The sequence below is a fragment of the Micrasema longulum genome, unplaced genomic scaffold, assembly GCF_059751315.1.
Source record: "Micrasema longulum isolate JH-2025_06_02 unplaced genomic scaffold, ASM5975131v1 h1tg000031l, whole genome shotgun sequence".
NCBI classification, from domain to species: Eukaryota; Metazoa; Arthropoda; class Insecta; order Trichoptera; family Brachycentridae; genus Micrasema; species Micrasema longulum.
Window position 1 is genome coordinate 1663966 of NW_028277238.1, and position 22077 is coordinate 1686042.

The 22077-nt window shown below is 30.9% G+C and overlaps 1 protein-coding gene across 1 annotated transcript in view; it reads left to right on the forward strand.

The window, feature by feature from the left end:
- The window catches only part of Fili (Fish-lips), a 190649-nt gene that overhangs the window by 104648 nt on the left and 63924 nt on the right, over positions 1–22077 (forward strand). Inside the window, exon 2 of the mRNA XM_088224685.1 lies at positions 20572–20657. The gene's annotated coding sequence lies outside the window, so the exon portion shown is untranslated. The remainder of the gene's footprint in view (positions 1–20571; positions 20658–22077) is intronic.

Consider the following 22077-nt stretch of genomic DNA (forward strand, 5'->3'; position numbering starts at 1 on the left):
GTTTTTTAAAATTTTGAAATAATTATAAGAAATATATTACGAGTGTCGGCCTCGTGGTGAAATGGTGAGCGCGCTCGCTTACCATACGAGAGGCCTCAGTTTCGATTCCCAACATGGTTGATACGAAATATTTATTTTAAAGGGTGTTTTCACATCAGAATATTTCAAAGTACCTGGACTGGTACCTTAAGTGTAAGACTGATCATCTTATCTTTATAAAACAAAAATGATCATGATACACTCGGATTGGTTTACCAATGCAGTGTCCTATGCATCATAAAGTGGGGGAAAGGAACGAAAAAAAATTACCGCAAGAGTATCGTTATAACGCGCACCGGTAGATCAGTCTGCCACTAACATTAAATGCTAATTATTGATATACACTAGATACCGCACTAAGCACACGTCAAGACGTCAAATGCTAAGCTTCTATTTTAGAGGCATGTCAGTGAGTGATGACGTGAGGATATGGAAGCGACCTTCGCCCACGATACTTGACCCAAGCATGGAATGTTTCAGTTTCAATTTTCTGTGAGAACAAAAAAATGTGATTTTTATTCAGCCTGGATGTTCTGTGCTGTCAGTCGCTGCTGTAATTGTGGTGCCACCCAGACCAATGCGTCATGACAATAGAACAACGGTGGATGTACGAAAAATACGACGATTTTTAAAAATTTGTTTCATTATTTTTATTAATAAATTTCATAAATGGTACATGTTTTTAAATAATTCTATACATATCTACTTTTACACATATAGTAAATGTTATCACTGTAACTCACTAAAAAAAGAGACTAACTCTTGTGCTTGGCGAGTGGCTTACACTGTTGTAGTTGTTTATTTATAAGAGTTTAATAATTTTAAAAACGATTACATGATAAAAAAAATGGAAACATAGGATATATAAAAAAAACATAAAACAATAGTACATTTATACTAATTAAAATTAAATGTAGTTTTTACATGTTCAAAAATTTACTTTAATTTAATTTATTGATATATTATTTTTAATTGTTTTTAGTTCATTGGGAAGATTATTATAATTTTTTACACCTTTGAAGACTAAACTATTTTATTTTTATTTTATTTTATTTATTTCGAATACAAACAGATGTACAGGTTAAATGAATATTTAAAAAAAAAATATATATATATATAAAATGTAAACATAGTAGGGCCTGCCATCCAATTATATGTATTCACTAAATAATACTGTAATAAAGCGACGACGGCTTGAAGTTTAAACTATATAAATAATAAATATACTATATATTAAAATAAGATAAATATGGACAAAACAAGGAGATAGTGGAAAGGAAAAGAAGGAAATTGATAAGGAGTGGTAAAGGATGATTGAAGGAAAGTGAGAGTGGAAAATTTTAACCATGACTTGTGTGGAATTTAGGAATTTTAATATTATGTTGGTATCTGAGTGACTTATTCATCTCCTGTCCTTTTATATTTGATCTTGAAAAAGTTCTTTAATGGCTTTGTATTCCAGGTTAGAAAGAAATAAAATATTTATAACTTACCCCAATATCAAAGGATATGCTTTTGTAATTATCAAGTTGTGACATGAAGTGTCTTTTTTTTTTAAACTTCTCTCATAAAGTTGAAGGGAACCACATGCGTAGTAGTTATACAATCTCGATGAATCGAATACCGACGCCATTTTCACAGTTGGCTGTCTAACTAACTACGTCAAGGCGCCTGTCATCACAATAGAGATGGAGAACGAAATATTTGTTGTAATGAATTGCTTGTGTTTCAAAACAAGTTAAATAAAAATGAAACACGTGTTTAATGATGTAATGTAGTTTTTATTCCGCGCCATAATGGTACATGATTTATTAACCCTTTGAAATATGATAGATGACTTTTTATGTGTAAATGGCTTGAGCGAACGAACAAAAAATACACAAATGAATTAAGATTGCGCTCTCGTAGACAGATTTAATGGAGCTCATTAGTTCAACTGTCACTTGTTTAGCCCTTTCTGGGAATGGAGAAATGAATGAAGTTGCTTCATATAAACATTCGTTAATATACACAATACGCACGTCGCGTCGAATGAAACATGTTTAACACATAACAGTACAGTTCATTTAGAGGAATGATTTATTAATATTTCAAATATTGGACTTGTAATAATTAGTAAAAACTAAATTAATAGTAAACTGCCTTTATACGGCGTAAGTCATCATCATTTCATGTCCACTTCCTACTTGGAGCATATAGTGTCCACAAAGAGCCTCCATGCATCTATCGGCTGCTAGTTCCCGTGTGGCCTCCCAAGACAGGTCCTTGCCCAGAAGTTCTGACATAAACTGCCAAAGAACAGTCAGCCGTGGACGTCCAGGATTTTGAGAACCTGACGCCTTGTAATATAGGCAAGCGTGGTTATGGCATCCGCAGTATATGACCCAGCCAACGGTATCGCCTTCGCTTGATGGTAGTTGTCACCGGAGTTTGCTGCGTCCGTTCTCTTATGACTTCATTCCCCTAAAGTCAAATCACTGCACACCCAAGATTCTTCTGAAATATTTAAAATGCGTTATTTTTTTAAAAAAGTGACGCTAGAAATACCAAAAGATTAAAATGATTTTTTTTATGTGTTTAATACCCAGATTCGTTTTAAATTTACTATTCAAAATTGAAATAAAACTACAAATATTTTTAAATAAATTATCTTCTCACTCAATTACTTCATTATAAATTATTATTCAAATAATACTTTGTTATTAGTGTAACAAAAAAAATACAGCTTTATTTTCATAATAATTAAAATAATACGTTTATGTTCAAGTTTTTTAATGTAATTATTTTCCACTGACGTAGGTATATCTAGTTAATAAAAAATTTCATTTTAGATTTAGAAAACCATTTTGCATACTTACAATTTTTGAAAAAAAAAAGAAAATCGAATACACATACAACTATTTGTGTGGGAAAGAGATAAACACATTATCTTAGTTTACATATATGTGTAGCTTGTTACCTTAGCTACAAATCAGGTTGTAAATGTTATTATTTATGTACCGTGAAAAATGTGCTTGTTAAATATAAGTAATTACCCACTTAAATTTGATATTATTTGCGAATGAAACGATGTTTCTCTTCTGTTTTCCACAGTATGTTACAGTATAATGAAAGCATGTGCCCATGCACGGAGGCCAACAGTTTCGTGTGTGTAATCATAAAACATGTTTTAAATTAATATTTTGAGTTACAGGTGACGTACAATCATAATATGTTTTTTATTCAATAGGATATATGTTCTTTTTTTGCTTTTATAACAGTTTGAACACGTTTTGGCAGAGAATCAATTAAATTTCGGCAATTTTCTTTTATTCTGTCATCTCAAAACCACATCTGATTCTATCATCTTTATCTTGGTAGTGCTGTCCAATTTTTATATTCTAGATTTACAAATCACCCACAAATTTACTATAGGGTTAATGTCAAGTGAATTTCTAAACCAGTCAAAAAGAGTTATCTTTTTATCATTGAAATACTTAAGCATACATTTTGATACGTGACTAGTAGCTGAGTCCTGTTAAATTCAGCCCCACCATAAGGACGACATTTATTCAGTTATGTACTCAAGTGCTGCTCCAATAAACCTTTATACGTTAGGTCATTCATCATTTCTTCTATTGGTATCAAAGATCCGGTCCCCATATACAAAAAACCGCACCAAAACATCTCTTTCTCAGGATATTTTACCGTTTGGTTAATATGAGCCACAGTATGTTTTCCATACTTAAGTTTTCTAACAAATTTTTGTGCGATATCCCTGCCCGAAAAAGTGAGTCCTATCTGAAAAGGGACCTTCCTCCAAGTTTTTACAGTCCATTTGGTATATTTTCTAGTCCAAATGTGCCTTTGCTTCATCATGCGTGACGTCAGGAGTTGTTTCTTCTGTGGTCGAATTGCTTTTCTTCCAGATTCAATGAATTTTCTTCGTATTGTTGGTCATTTATCATTACCTCAGAAACTGCCAAATCCCGTTAAAGTCCGTAACTTGTTTTTCTGGGGCTAAACTTACTATTTCTGATTGAAGATATTTCATAACGGACACTAGTTTTCCGGTTTCTTCCACATTTCCCAATTTTCTTTGCTTCAACTGACTGTTTCTCTTTTCTGCCTTATAATCTTGCTGACTGCTCCCTGACTTATAAAACATTCATTTGCAATATCTTTCTGAGAAATTTATGTATGTTATATTTAGGTTTAGGTTGTAATTTTTTCGTAAGTGTGATACCCATGATTTAAACTAACTCAAAACACTGTTTAATATGCAAGCAATATGTAAAATTAGTCCTTCATTTAGAAAATGTACAAAAAGCAAAAGATAGTACACTAACCAACACCAATATTAGTTACTAAAAGATAAATGCACTTTAAGTCATAATTTTTGGTGCTAAACAACTGTCAATTTGACATATATGTGTTGTTATACGTAAAAAATTACAAAAATTACTCTTATTCCATCAATTCGCACAATTTTGTATTTTTTTGTAACGTCACATCCAATTACAATGAATAAATAATTCGTCATTCCCCTTTTCTCATCCAGTGGTACATATTAATTAGAATATCTGTTACATGAAGGTAAAGTATCAGTCCAAAGCTTTAGGTGGTAATTCAGAAACGATAGAAAGTATCTGTTTAAACCACGTCTTACATAAATATATTACTTTATCTTGCCAGGAATCGAATCCGGGACCTCAAAAAGTAGGCAAATGCGCCAACCAGTTCTCGGTGAGGCAGATTTATCTCCGCTCAATTCCCCTATTAAGAATTTTTACCAAAGAACAGCCATCGCCATCGATTCAAAAATACTCGTCCAGGATTTTTGTTCTATTTCACACAGAACTGTATTAAATTTCCACCTGGACTCATGAAAAAAAAGATAAATTTCTTACCAACCCATTCTGACCGATAACATTTAATCTTAAGTATTTCTTTGAGGTGTAATAATAACTTTTAAGTTTGTAATTAAACTTTCAAAATATTCTCAACTTTGTCGTACTGTACTGACAGAAAGAATAAATGTTTAAATTATTAAAACATGTTAAGAATGAACCCGACTACTAATTTCGCAATACTGAAAATTTTAACCTCGATAATCAGGTCTAATGAAAAATATATTGCATGTTTTTCTACTCATATATTGATTTTTTAACGGTTTATTTTATAACGTAAATATATATTTATAATTTATTTAAAAAATATCCTCGTCATTCGGGTAAAAGTCATTAACCCAAAAAATCATTTATTTGTGGTTTAGAAGTTTTATGGTAAGCCAGATGAATCTCACCTACGTGATGAAGGTTTCAGCTCTTTTACTTCACAAAAGTCAACAGATGGAAGAGTTGAGGAAACGTGGATGTTCAAACATGGGCAGGATGGTAAATGTTACACAGTGTGTAAAGTGGCCACTTAAACCAGCCAATGACTACTTTAAAAATGAAAAAAAATCTCTCCAAACTGTCAATAAATTGTACCTGTCTTTAGTGATTTATGCTTATTGAAAGTCACAAAGTAAAAAACGAACAGTTCGGATCTATGTAACTTTCTTTCCAAGTTTCATTTGAATGTTAAGCAACATAATTTTACGCCTTAAATGCCAAACTTTGTATTTAACCCAAAACAGCGTTATTAAGGTTATTGAAACATTTAAGTTTGTAAGTGAAAATTCTTGATGGAAGTTCATTGTAATTTATTATATAAATAAAACACGAGTGATACTTTAATCCACAAATTTGGAATATCCAGTGACCGGTTTCATCGCTTTCGCGACATCTTCGAGACTGGTATATTTATTAAAAAGTTAAATGTATTTATACATAACAGAGGTAAGGATACATAATTCAAAGTTATATGTAAGTAAATTAAATAAAGTTATTTTTATCTTAAGGATCATTATCGACAAATTTTCTATGGGTTAACATTCACTTGTTAACCCATAGAAAATTTGTCGATAATGATCCTTAAGATAAAAATAACTTTATTTAATTTACTTACATATAACTTTGAATTATGTATCCTTACCTCTGTTATGTATAAATACATTTAACTTTTTAATAAATATACCAGTCTCGAAGATGTCGCGAAAGCGATGAAACCGGTCACTGGATATTCCAAATTTGTGGATTAAAGTATCACTCGTGTTTTATTTATATAATAAGGTTATTGACTTTGGCCTGAATAACGACGATACAATATTAACAAATAGGCGGAAGAGGCACAAAAGGCGGGTTCTCAGTGACCCCCGACAATAATAGATCGATAGAGGAACACGTGTTGAGTTTCATAAACATATTTATAAATATTTATACACAGCAAACAAGATTTTCATTTTATTGATTATATATTTGCTCACTTTCACTTTATTTTTTTACAAAAAACTGGCATAAAACACCGTACATATGTTTAATAATTTCGTTAAAACTTTTCTCCTATATTGCCGTGATTCTATTGAAATAACGTACACATTAATCGATATTAAGTATAAAGACGAAAACTCTTGATAAAGTCATGTTTGTGTTTTTATTTATCTAACAATATCATTTATTCAAAGAGATTGATGATACAAAATAATTTTGCTTTCATTTCCGTTGAACTGTTAATATGTAAATAAATCAACTTCTTGAACTCGGAAAGATCAATATCCGAGTGTTGTATACAGAGGGTGTGGAAATGGAAAACTCTCACGACCCTGTACAAAGCGAGGCTGCTGGTAGATATATTGCTGTTTGTAGTACTAAATACGCCGTAGCTACTGTGTAAATAATGCTTTTCCTAGACTCGAATAATTATAATAGTTGATAACTGTAATCAATTATAATAAAAACAGTTGAGTTATTCAAAAACTGCGTACTTAAACAACGGACTATTTTTCATAAATTCATTTAATCGTAGTTAAATAGTCATTCCGTGAACGGACAGAGAATTAAGTTCTACGCGTGAAATAAATGGCGCTGTTACGGAATTTGACACAACCACGGGACCGCGGCTGGACAATAAAAACTATTTACATATTTATTACATTTGTAAAAAGTAATCTGTTGTATCTATGTCCGGATGGATAGAGAATACAGTTCTGTGTGTAAAATATAACCAGAATCCTGGACAACTGCTTTCGACTCGATGGCTTCTCTCAGGTAACAATCCTGGAAAAAGAAATCAAGTAGATAAAATTTCGCCTCGTAGAGTAGTAGTTGTCATCTTCGCTTACCATGCTCAAGGTCCTCGGTTCGATTTATGGGAGGGTCAAGATGAAATATTTTTTTATAAGGTGTTTTTATACTGAAATATTTAACTGTCCCTGGATTTGCATCTGCAGCGTAAGTTTAATTACCTAACTTTCCTGTTACCACAAATAAAATGCTTTATTGAGAATACGGTTTTGAAATTTACCATACTTTTTAAAAATACAATCAATGTATCGTAACATTACTTACGAAACGTATTTTTTAAAAGGTTTCGAAAGTAGGTATGAGCTATTTTTTTTTTAATAGCCAAACCTTTTACCAAGCTCTCTCTTATACCTATTTCAATATAAATACACGTTTTCATTATTTTTACTAACGCACCCACACACACGCAAACATTACACAGACACAATTTTTTAAACTCTTTTCTTTAGTATCATTAGATAAACCGTGGATTCTTTAATTTGGTTTTAGTATTGTATGTATATATCTTTTTACTTTTTTAATGTAATAGCTGTTAACATCGTGAATGATAAAAGTAAAATAAATAACACATGATCGCGATACACTGTATGCACTTATCCGATGCAGTACCCTATGCACCACCAAGTATGAATAAGGGTTTCATGATGATGATATTGTAACCTTCACTCGGGTAAAGTATTATGAATATATTTAAATTTATCTACAGAATTCAGTAGCTTGTTATTTTATACCGTGCGTGACTCAAATGCCATTCTAAGCGTCTCCTTTGAAGTTTGCGATCTTTATATGAATGTTGTCTTTTGTTCATATTGATTGCAGCGCTATACATATAAAATGGGATAATTCGACACGGAATGAACTATTTATTAGGCCTATTATTTCAGAGCAGACATCCGAATTCGGGAAATGTCTTTAAAATGTCTTTGTATCGCACGCGAAGCTTTGACATAAATCAGGGAAGCTACAAAGCATTACGTTAAGCTTGAATTTAGAAATTTCAAGAACAATGTTTTTTTTTTCATAAATTTAATAAAATGTATCTAAAACAAAAAAATGCTGAAGTAGGCATATAAAATGTAATTGTTTATTACTGGAAGAATCAACAGTAGTTGTATAAATTAATGAGAAGAAAATTGTAGCACAATATACACTTACAACCTGTTTTTCAAACGGTAGTATTATGGTCAATCGTCTAAAGAAGTAAGTAAAAGGCAAAAAAGAGTTCATAAAAAAATAATTGTAGTGGAATAAGTTTAACGATAAGAAAATAAAGATACAATCATTTATAAATGCCTTTTTTAAAAGAAATAACTAGCTTAGATTATTTTCTAAAGGCTTGTCAGCATGTGCGAAAGATAGGATATTGAAAGAAATTATGAATAATACACCGCAACATATGGATGTCTGGACCAATTGAGAAAAAAATCTTTGTTTAGTTTTTTCTCGCAACTGGCGGGAATCCGCGTGTGGCAAAAATCCGCGACGCCAGTTTCAATATTGGCCGTTGAACCAAGTGCTCTTCGGTGCCTTTTTTGTTTAATCACACAGATCAATACCCAATGAACCATGTTAAGTTGTTAGTGGAAGCAAAAAAAATCAGAGGAAATTAGATTTATTGAAGGTTAACTTTTTTTTTATAAATAAATAATTATAAAATGGCTATAATTATCTCTGCGGACCGGCAAATAATCTTAATGATCCTGTATCGATCGGCGGCGCGGAGTTGAGAAACGCTGATCTACATAATATTGTAATTTTTGTAAAGCTACTTTAAATAATTATTGGTTCAATAAAATGCTTTCAACATAATGTTGTACATTTCAATTAAAAATCAGTTTCTCCAATATTGAAAAGTACTGAAGGAATAATGTCAGCATTATTATTTATGAATAACACCTTTCTTATCCATTCAATTGTCAGAACGTCTTTTCAATTATAAAAACCGGTTGAGTATAACAAAAGTCTCACAGTAAAGGCAGGAATAGGGGATAATAGAATTTTCGTTTTGGAGCTGTATGTATTTTCACAACAAATTGGTTTTTCAGTAAAAGCATACAAACATTTATTTTCAAAATGATTGTGAATATTACGAATTTAGATCTAGAACGTGAATCTTCTTAACACGTTATGAATTATGTCAAAGAAAAGAACAGCGCCTTTAACAATAATAAATACATTTTTATTTTTATATGAAATATATTTTTTTGATTATTTTATTTACTGTATTAATTTATTTAGACGCGGCATTTCTGCCATTTATATATAATATTATTAAAAGAGTGTTTAAAAATAGTACTAAAATATGAAATAATTATATATCGTGGGCATACAAGAGAATTTGACCAAGTTGCAAAAACAATAATGTTCAGGGGAGCCATTTTAGTGTTTTTCTAGAGTTCAATTGCTTCTCAAAAATTTGATATTTTTAGTAGATGGTTGGTAATTTTACATAATATGAACGGTACTTTCAACCTTAATGTAAAGAATAAACACATGTAAAACATTATTTATTAAAATAAAATTGAAAAACTTAGTCAATTTTACCCGTAAAATTTGTCATGAAATTTGGCAGATAATTATTTTTGATATGTTCATTGAGGGAGGTAGTGTTTTATTTTTTAAATACAAAAATATGTTTTTCTGATTTTTTATTTCAATAATCCACTTTTTTATATTTATGAAGGTTAAATAAACACAGAAATACAAAATAAATGAAAAAGAACAAATAATTAAAAAGTGCTACGTAATAATCTAAAGAATAAATGTTATAAATAAACTTTTTAAAAAACGTATCTGTCAAATACAAAACGTATACTAACTTACTAACTACTGACCACAAACTTTAACTACACCGCAAGACAAAAAAAATTACGAGTTTACCTGCTACCGCGCCCCTTGACTTTACTGAACCCTTTTTCTAAGAAATCCTTTATCGATACCTCTTTCTTTTGTTTAATAAATTAAGGACACTATGTGTCACCTTTCTACAATATTTACATTTTAAAATGTCTCAACAGTCTTGTTTTACCCGCGTTTGAGTGAACATAACACAACAATCATGGAAAGTGCAAAGCAAATGTCGATTGCGATAAAATCCAAAATAATCACATTGTCGCAAGAAAACATATCTAATTGTGAAATATCTCGTCGAGTTGGGTATTCAGAAGGTGCAGTGAGGTTTTTATTTAAAAAAATCCAAGAAACTGGATCCATAGAACGGAAAAAAGGAAGCGGACGGGGGCGCGTGACATCTGCCCGAGATGATCGCTTAATAAAAAAAATTGTTATGCGCGATCGATTTTTAACGGCACCTGAAATACACGCAGAGGTGCAGTCTACCAGCACATCAACATTTTCAGTAAAAACAGTGTCCAGGCGGCTGTTGGAGCATGGTTTCCAAGCACGGAGTCCCGCAAAGAAACCATTACTCACGGACAAAATGAAGAAGGCTAGACTGGATTGGGCGAAAGAGCACCAGAATTGGACCTTGGAAGATTGGCAAAATGTTGTTTTCTCTGATGAATCAAAATTCAACCTTTTTGGTCCAGACGGCAGAAAGATAGTTCGACGAAAACGTGGGGAAAGATATCATCCGTCGTGCGTCACTCGAACCGTTAAACATTCACCCTACGTGATGATTTGGGGGTGCATGACAGCATACGGTTTAGGACCTCTAAATTTTGTACAGGGTACGATGAATGCCATTCAGTACAAAAAAGTGTTAAAAAAACATATTATTCCAACAATCGAGGACATTACGCAGTATACCGCGGACCCAATTTTTCAGGACGATTCTGCGCCGTGCCATAGAGCCCGCACTGTGAGTACAAATATATATATTTTTAAATGCATTTTGTGACCACATGATAAATAATTTATTGTTTTTTTATAGATCAATGAATTCAAGGAGAAAATTGGCTTAAAATCGTTGACGTGGCCCGGGAATAGCCCTGATTTGAACCCGATAGAAAATTTATGGGCGATTATGAAAAAAAAAGTCGGGAAAAAAAAATCAAAAAACATTGAGGAATTAAAAAAAAACTTAATTCAAGTTTGGGAAGAAGAAATAACATCAGAAATTTTAGATTCGCTTTACGCTTCTCTAAATAATAGAATTTTACATGTTATAAAAAATAAAGGTGAATTCACTAAGTACTAAATATTTTTTAATGTTATAAATATGTTTAAATGTAAAATACTTTAATTTAAAATAAAGCGATAAGAACCTACTTCTTAAATATGAATTAAAAAATAACATGTCTTTTATTATTCCATCACAAACACTCGACCATAAATGAACCGTTATGGGTCTCTAAGGTTCGGGTAATCTGATACCTGATATATAATGGCAATTTCTAAGTACAATTCATGAGTAAGATTTTTTATTTTAACCTTGAAATAACGAGTAGTCATCACATATGTCAAACAATATAAAAAAAACTAATTAAATATCAAGAATAATTCATTATATGTCAATTTTAGTTTTTTTTGAGAACTCGTAAATTTATTTGTCTTGCGTGAGATTCTATCAAACGATAACATATTTTACAAATTAAATTCTTTTAAGATTGTCGGATCGACTTGGCATTTTTACCAGTCAAGCAGTATGCTAAAACGATGTCAAAAAGTAAATAATCTCAATTTCGTCCTTTTTGCAAATGGTCGCTTTTATTTGTATAACCAAGATATGTTTACACATATTTTATAGACAGAAACCTACATGTTTAATACCAAATAATCATTAATAAAATAACTTGCTACATAAAACACATCTATTCTAACCCGATCTATAGAAACTAATTTCCCCCTTTTGCCAATAATATATGTGTTGCTTTGTTTTTGAAGTTTGGTCAGAGATAAATAAAATATAAAAATGTATGAGGCATATTCATTGGTAGTGTTTTGTAATCTTTTTTTTAAATTTTAATTTTTAAATTGATTTATTTTTGAAACCAACACAGTCATAGAACTAAATAGCACATCAATAATAACAAAAAATAACAAGACCAATTATCGATTTCATAAAGGGACAAAAATACTTTAAAAAATCAAAACTTACAGTTCGCTAGAGGTGAAAAGAATTAGGATGGGAAAATAGAGAAGGAAGAGAAGAGGAAGAAATAGTAAGTAAATATAAAACAATGAAAAGAAATATAAAAATGTATGTATACATACATATATATAGACGTACATACACATACATACATACACATACATACATACATATACACACATGAACATGCATATATATATTTATATATTCACATACATACACACACGAACATATACATTAATGCACAAACATACCCGTACATAAATATAATTAATAATAAAATAATGAACACCAATAAGTAAAACGATAAAAAAATAGTAACTTTAAATGTTGCTTTTATGACGTCTCCGTCGCAATTTCACTCTTATGACGTCGCTATCGTAATCTATTAAAACTATAATTATATAAAGCTACCATTTGAGAATTTTGACATTAAAATAAAGTAGTTTTTCTGCCCAACCTAGGTGATACATAGAAAAAATCAACTCTAATAAATCAGAAGTATAAAACGTTGGTTTTATTATTTTATATAAAGTTAAGATCGGTTGATACTCTACGTTCGTAGTATTAAGTGAATTTTAGAGTGTCAAGTATTATGTTATAAATTATTTGATTTCTAGAGATACCCGTCCTTAAACTAATGCATCCGAAAAAAATATTTTGTATATTCTAAATGAAACATTTTTTATACAAAAGTAATTAAAGAGTCCTTCTCACTAGGGAAACCTGTTCAATGGAAGACTGTGCGGTGTTCATAAAGTTTATTTGGAATGTCATTCAAGTATCTTTTTTTATTTCCCCTATCCTAATTTTCTATTGCCAGATTTTGATTTCTCTTTTGAAATAATGTATATTTTTAGTTATTTGAATTATATGTCGAGCATATTGAACAATTTGTCAAAAAAAAAAATCTTTGGTCCTTTGTCCAAATATTTTGTTAGAGGGAGGAATATTATATGACGGTATCTACCTACTGTCTACAAAAGATTCTCTTCGGACATCTATCTCCCTTTGTTAACCATGGAGTTGATACAGTGCTTTATTTGTTTAGTTTTTTTTGCTTACTTCTTGGCATGAACACTTGACAAACTTACTACTATGCTCTATTTTTTGTAAATTTATTGATATCATTCTAACTTTGCTGGAATTCCACTCGTCCATGCGCTTTGTAGTTGCACGATGATTGGTTATCTAGCTTTCATATATCAACTTTAAAATACCTAAATTGTGTAAATGGGGTCTAGAATTCCAATCGTCTATGCGCTTAGTAGCTGCAAGACGTGTTGTAATCTTATGCCTTTTTATTATTCATATTATTTAATTTTTTTGAGTATCATTAATACACTAAATTTATTTGTCAATTTTTAAAATGTGTAAATGAGGGCTAAATTTCTAACTGTCTATGCGCTCTGTAGCTGAAAGATGTTTTGTTATCTAGCTTCTATCTGTTATAATTTTTGATTGATCTTAATTGAAAACGAGGAACTAGAATCCCAACCGTCCATGCGCTCTGTAGCTGCAAGACGTACTGGGATATTTACTGGGAGGGGATTTTCACAGAAATGGCGCTATATAAATTATCCAACTATATATATGTATCAATGATACTATTTCTTGCCCTTTTTATATATTCATATTCATGAGCAGGGGAAGGACGGTTAATATATTACGACAAAAATGAAGATCATTTTAGGAGAAGAAATATAAAAATCTAGGTATTAGCAGTGCTTATGACCTGATATTGACTGTTTTAACACACTGCCACTGAACACACTGTGTAACATTCACCATTCTGTCAATGTTTGAACACCTAAATTTTCTTAATTCTTCTATATGTTGACTATTCTGAAGTTTACAATCAGCCAATGACAGGACACAAGCTATGTTAATGCCTAAACTTCCATGTTCCCTTCTCTTAAATGTTTTTTGTCTGAGTTGTAATATATTAATCTGAATAACTACCCAGGGGGTTGAATCCAGAATTTTTCTACAAACATTTGTACAAAACTCAGTACGTTGTTGATAAATACTAATATTGATTAATATTATTATATAACCATTTGTATACTTACTTGCTTTTAAACACCCTTGTGGTTAAATGGTTAATGTTAAACGGTGGTAAAGTAGCACTTAATAAAACCAACAAATAATAGATCATAAGCCCTGTTAATACCTAGATTTGCATATTCCTTTTTTTTTGTTTCTACATTTCATTGTAATGCGTAATTTTAAGTTATCATATTACTTATTCTACCTCCCTTGCAGGGTCTTCAGTCACAGTTTTATTTCAAAGAATAATAGCCCTAATGAAGAAGTGTTGAAATACTAAGTTGCATTTAGAAAATATTGAAGATTCAACAGCAATCGTAAGTGTAATTTTTCTAACGTAAATCTAAAATTTGGGATTGAAGGACGTAACATCATTTATGTTTTATCTTTGGCCGCGCAAACTCCTGCAATCCAGTATTAATAATTTTGGCCGATAGAAGCCACTGGTTCGCTGTTTAGATTTAAGTTTTTTACTAAATATGATGTAAATTTACTAACGCAAGAAAGGCAAACGATGGCTTTTAACGTATTTTTTCTTAATCATAATGAAACATAAAACATTATTTTTGATGCCAAAAAAGCTGTAAATAATCGGTGTTTGTGCGAATCCACCCCGGATACTTATACCTATTTTGATAGGATATATTAAAAATCATATTGATTATATTTCAGTTAGCATAATTATTAAGTTACTCTGGTTTTATCATCCCATTATCTGCACCCGGCGGTGCACAAAGCACAGCATTGGTAAGCCAAATGCAGCGTATTTCGATAACTTGTTACGTGAAGGTAAGGTGATCGGTCTGACGCTTCAAGGGCCAGTCCAGGAACAATGAAATATTTTATTTTGATCATCCTTTAAAATCAATACCTTATGTCCATCCGCCAGAATTCAAACCCAGGACCTCAACGATAATGAGGAACATACGAACATGCCAACTGTTCCGCAACGAGAAGTGATACAATTTGAATCGGGTTGTGGTCCTGCGTCTAGTGTCTCGGACTCACAATATGCGACATTAATGAATTTTGTGTGTAAAATTTTCTTCTCTCATCTATTTTATCACTTAACTATTGAATCATGTGTTAAATTTTCTGATCATCATCAACGCATAAACACGGAAGGGAGCGACTATAAAGTCCGAAGTAAAACACTGAATCAACCAGTAGGCGGGCGATCTCAAATCCTATTATTCGCGTTCGTTTCGGTTATATGTGACACCGATTCTCCTGCCAACAATAGCGACCAGATATATCTGAATATCTCCACTCGTCATCCCACTCCATCGCGCCTGGAAAGGCGCGAGGAAAAGGGACGGATCGACAGCTTACACCGTGAAAGCTTTCGGATGTTTTGCTCGTTAAGTCGACCAAGTTTACAGTTGTTCTAATTGTGGACCGATACAGCACGAGACATAATGTCACTAGGCGCTCACAGCGGTGAGTCGGTAAATGAAGATTTCGATATCTGCCTCGAATTTATTGAAACACACATAAATTTGTAGACGCAAGATACTACATAAGAAAGCAGGCATAAATAATGAAAAGTGGAAGGAATCCATGGTGTCTTTTTTTGTCTATCCCATAAAGTAACGTAGTCACTTACTTATATATAAATTAAGTCTGGTTAACACATTTCTACATAAAGTGTTATAGTGTCCATCTGAAAAAAATAACGGCACTGTTTTTTGTACTGTGATTCTTGTGTCAAATCTTGGGCCACCTTATTTGCTATTTTACACAGTGTGTTTCTGGAAATGAAAATTTCGAGTAAGCATGCGCAGTACGTAGACGTTGTTTTTCGACGCCATTTCATAAAACGGGCATTTTCACAGTTGATAAAACGATTTTTTGTGACGATACACTACTGACAAGTAAAATTATTATTTTCTTCTATAAACAATCAATCAATCTAAAACTATCTCGGACTAACGGATTAAAGGTCCGTGGTTCGAATTCCACTCTGCCCAAACTTGATTCCTATTTTCTGATACTGAGTTATTTACAATTTTTAGAGTTATTTACGAATAAATTCTTAGCATGTGGTGGAAAAGTAATATGAAAAAGTACATTATTTTTCTTAAATTAAAAAGTTAAAATTAAATTTATATCTTTATATAATCACTTTGTAAAGCGCCCTTGAGGTATTATATTACGAAAATGGCGCTACGTAAGTTATACATAATTATTATTACTAACTCGTTGATAGTAGTCTTCAAAATTAAATGTTTGGGTTATACGAACGCAACGTTTTTAAGAACGCAAATATTTCTTTAAAAAAAAAGATTGCAAAAATAAAAATTGCTGTAAAACAAGTAAGACAGAGGTGAAATAAACAACATCAAATATGCGTTGACAGTTGAAATCGACAGTTAACAGCATCACAGACGGGGGTGTGTGCATAAATTTTTATCTTTGTTCAATTATTAGATTATTAAAATAAGACGTTTTTAAATTTTTCTGTATTTGACTACCTATTTCTTTAATTTTTTATGCTTTATTAATTTTAGTTCATTCATTTTAAGAACTGATATATAATTTTAGTAAAGTTACTAATTTTTTTTAATTTCTTAAGAAGACATTAAAAAAAATAAAATAAGCAATTCAATTCCTTCTATTTATTTTATCTCTTGAGGTAATTCACTCAATCCCCTGTACAATAAGTTTTGAGATTCTGTTTATCTCCAAATTGATAATTGATCTTATCTTTTTTATCCCTTGTTCCATATGTATGACATTGTTGGTAAAATTTTTTGTTTTTTATTATTTTTACTTATCCCTTTAATTATTTAACATAAAAAAATTGGTAAATTATATTTTATTTGCTACTTTACTGTAAGCAAGCTAATTTTTTTGTGCGTTCTATCTACCTTAGAATACATACTTCTTTTGAGTTAAATCCTCATCGCCTAAATTTAAAGAATTTGTATATTTTTAATTTCCCCTTCACTACATAAAAAAGAGTGGAAGAACAGTAACTTATCTACAGACATATGTTTGTTTTATAGATAGGAACACTACTCTTTATATATATTACATTTCGTTATCTTCCCATGAGTGAATTTTTTTTGTTACATATTGAGTCATTAGTTCGAATCTTGTGCAAGATCTTGTATGATTTTTTGAACCATGTAATACGAGCTTTTGACATTTGTTTAAAAGGGTACGGATATTCCTGTTCATTTCCTGCAGATACTACAAAAATAATACTTTATTTTAAAAATTGGACATCTAAGTCCGTTGCGATGCATATATAATATAAACCATGAAAAAAATGGACGAGTTGTTATTTAATATTTTATATAAAATCTTACTAAGAAAATAAATTGCAATATTGTTCAGTCCAATTTAGTGTTCTTAAAATGAACCTCGAGAGTTTTCTATCGCGAGATAAAAGAATTGAATTCTTAACAGGTTAAAAAATAATTAACTTTGTTTCTTAAACAGTGTTGAAAGGGAAAAGCAAAGCACTCCTATAAATTGTAATTGCAACGTTCCGAAACAATTTGCTTTGAAGTCTTTCTTTAGGAAAAGATGTGAGGAGTGTGAAAAATTCGCTGTCAGCCGAAATTCTCCGCGGTGCGAGGTGGTCTAAATACGCCACCATTTTCCAATTAGTAAGAGTTTACTCTTAAACGTGTTGTACCGCTTATTCTCGTTTTCTTTCAGTAAAACTACGTTGCTTCTGGAATTTATCGTCGTAAATTTGTAATGGTGGAGTAAATAAATGTGTGTAGTTTACCAAGCTCAATTGAAAAATATAAATAATTCAAATGAAATTAATTAGATGACGCGTCAATTAAAACGATACGGAGAATAACAAATCTAAGACGCAAATTTGGTGAAAGGACGAGCAAAAAAATATTTGTAGATTATTACAGTTATCAACCGCGACAGTCAAATAAATATTTATACTTGAAAAAGAATAAAGTGGTATTTTATAAAATTATGATTTTTTTCAATTTAATTTATATTTTCTTGTTGTAAATTATTATGGCTTAACACGGGCACAGCCCAAAAATCCACAATATGTTGGTGAATATGTATACAAATGTAATTTGAAATCAATAAATAAATACCATCTAAGTATTTTCATCATTTTACCCTTATATACTAAATAATGCATATGACCATCACATATTTTATCGGATTTAGTGGTGCATAGGGCATTCAATCGTAAATCAAATTCAGCGTAATTCGAACATCGGTAATGTGAACTGTTTTACGCTTCAGGTGTTAGTCCAGAAACAACGACATAATTGCAGTTAAAAAATACCTTTAAAATCAATATTTCACGTCTACTCTGACAGGTGTCAAGCCCAAAACCTTAAGAATGGTAGAAGAATGCACAGTTCATAATCAGGCAGTGTTATCTTTACTTATTTCCATATTTATGACTTTTACCTGAGAGCAGTAATTGAGTCGAATACACTTAAGGGTTTTTGTCTTACTTCACACAGAACTGCATTCGTCATCCGCTTGGACGTAGAAAAGAAAAGAAAAAGTGCATAACGCACTGAAAGTTATTATAATATTAGATTAGTGCATTCAGTCAAGAGTTTTTCAATAAGCTTATGAGTACTTAACATTAAAAATAAAATGTTACCGGACTCGGTTTAATTTTTTAAATTAGTTTAAACTTGAAGACTATATTTTTTTCTGACAACTTGTGTTTTTAATTTATTTATTGATTGACTGGAAAGCAGTTTATTATACATTATTTGAGACATAAATCCTAATCCCAAGGGACTAAAAGTCCTGTGTTCAGTTAAGACGAGCAATTAGTTGACACAGGCACAATAGTATAAATATCACTACAAATATTATATTGGACTAAAAACGCAATAATAATTAAACCAACAAAAATCAAATATATGGCACATTAATATCGTAAATAATAAACTCAAACATTCGGGAAATCATCAAGGAGTTTCACTCAAATCTCCCACTATGGAAAACCCAGTGCTTAACTCCTCCCTTAAAATTAGTTTTTGTCTTTGAGAGTTTAATACACTCTTGAAAAATATTGAGTACTCTTGGTACGATAAAGGAGAGATATCTCTGAGCAAAAGTCATATGGGTTTAGGGTATGATGTGTTCGTGTTCTGGGAAAACCTCGTACGAACATTTTGCTGATATCTTTCCTTATTGTTCGTGCATAAGTTTGTAAGTGCTTCTCTTAGGTACAGTTCTCTCATATCCAGCGGTTTGTATAGAACAAGTGTTCTGACGGTTTATTGCTGTCTGTTTTTTTCTTAAACATTTTTTTTTTCATAAAGTCTTTAATCAATAAAATAAACACATTATTACAATATTAATACATTATAAAGAAAACGTATTAAAATACATAAACTATTCAATAATAGTTTGTCATCGGGTGCTAAGACATTAGTTTGAATTGATAATAGAATAAAAAGAGTACATATATAATACTGTATACGTATAAAATAATAAATATAAAATAAAATAAAATAATGAACAGGTAAAAATAGTTTAAAGAAATAATTATTTTTTTTAAAGTAAGAAAATAGAGTAAAATAATACAATAAAAATTAAAAAATAGCAATTTACTAGAATATATTTTAAATATAAGAAAAAATTTAAACACATATACAAATAGTGTGTGTTCATAAATGAAATCAAAACAAGATAAAAAATAAAACAAAGCAAATCGAAAATTTCAGTTCAAATCTACAGAAAAAATTAAAATAATAAGAAAATTAAAAGTACCTATTAAAATTAAGATTTAAAAAATGTAAATAAAATAAGAAATAAATAAAATATATGTATTCAATGAGAGATAAAAAAAATATTTTACATAAATAATTAATCAATATGGGAACGTTCTGTCTACTAATCACTTACGTAATAATAACATAATTTTATGTTTACTATGACATGTTTTCATGTCAAGTGGTAACATGTTAAATATTTTTGGAACTACAGAATCCAACGTACGTTATTCATATTTATTTTAAAATTTTGGTACAACTAGGCCATCAACAGATGTAAATCTTGTTAGATAGCTGTGTTCTTATTAATTTTTATATATCGAGCTGAACATCTGTTGGATAATAATTTTGCTCCATAAAATACCCTTAGCTGGTAAAACATTTAATTTATTATACATAAATAAAGTATTATTAGTTGCAATTATTAATTGTTGTTCTGTATATATTGACAAAAATTTTGTATTTATTTTGATGTAATTCAATGGAGCGTGATAATATTTTTTTTTAGTAATACTTCCGTTTATTTTTTCAGAAATGCTGTTGTCGCGAAAGCATCAGAATCAATCTCGCTACAAAATCTGGAAATACTACGAAAAAAACAACAGGGAATGCTGTTAGGTAAATATTTATTCATAAAAACAATAAATTTCGACAATTTTTATAGCGCCGTTTTTGCGAGTAATCACTTCAAGGGCGCTGTACATTATACTTAAATAATAAAAAAATATATATATTTACAGGCTTACTCTTAATTATTATTTACTAACAGACAAATTTTACAAATCATGTATTACACATAAGATGGTACTTCAAAAAATTAATTCTATAAAGTGGTATTATTCAAGTCGGGAAACGATTTCACAAATAAACAAGTTTGGAATTTTTTTCTGAAAAGGGATCCTGTTGCACAATTTCAAATTTATGAAGGTAGAGCATTCCACGCCAAAAGTCCGGCTTTCGCAAAAGCTATATCGCCTAATTTGGAACTCTGGTTGCGTGAATGAGATTGTATCACCTTCCCTAAAGCAGAACAGGAGTGGAGAGTGGGGCGCCTATCTGCCAGCTCGTCCGGAACGCATAGTTCCTTAAGGTATCGAGAAGCCGTGGTATGCATCGCTTTGTACATTAACCAACACAGCTTGTAGTCGACCTTTTCTGGAAAACGTAACCAGTGAAGACTTCGAAGCAACAGTGTAATGTGATTGCACTTTGATACACCAAATATTAACCTGGCAGTTGCATTCAGAATGGACTGCAATCGCTTCATTTTATGTTTAGGTAAGCCAGCAAATATTTCATTGAAATAATCGACTCTTGATATGAGAAATGAAATTAAAAGACGTATGAATGTTTTTGGATACACTGAATTTGCCTTAGCTGGTAAAAACAAGCACTGACTGTCTTACTTTTTAAGCGAAAGTTCAGCGTCAATGTAAACGCCTAAAAGCTTAACAGCAGGCATAATATCAGATCCAGTGTCTAAAGAGAAATCTTTATATCTACTGTGTTTTATAAAATTGGAAAAAAAAAACATTACCAATTGGAAAATTTGCGGTTCCTGCCCATAAAATGCTTGTTTTGTATACTTTTTAAATATATTTTTTTTATATAAAAACGGAACGCAATCGAAAATTTAAAAAGAATAATAAAAGAACATATTTCTTTGAATCGCGGTTATCAATATTTTATGTATCTTAACGTTCTGCACGTGTTTCCGTTCAACAAATCTACTCAAGTTATAATAAATAAATTTAACCGTTATTATACATATATTGACCACGTTAATCCCTCTACCTCCACAATGGGGTAGTTCCTAGCTCACGACGCTTCTGATGCATTCCAAGCAGATGGGGTTGTCTTCACCCCGCGGGGCATAAACTCTCTCAGGGGAAAACAACGTCCCTTCAGGGTTAAGGTAACCTGTCGGGTAGCAGGTATTTGAAGCAAACATACTTTGTTTCCTGATTGGATTGAATGTTTCAAAACAAGTAAGAACTAACTTGTACATAAATATATTATTTAGAACTTAAAGTGATGT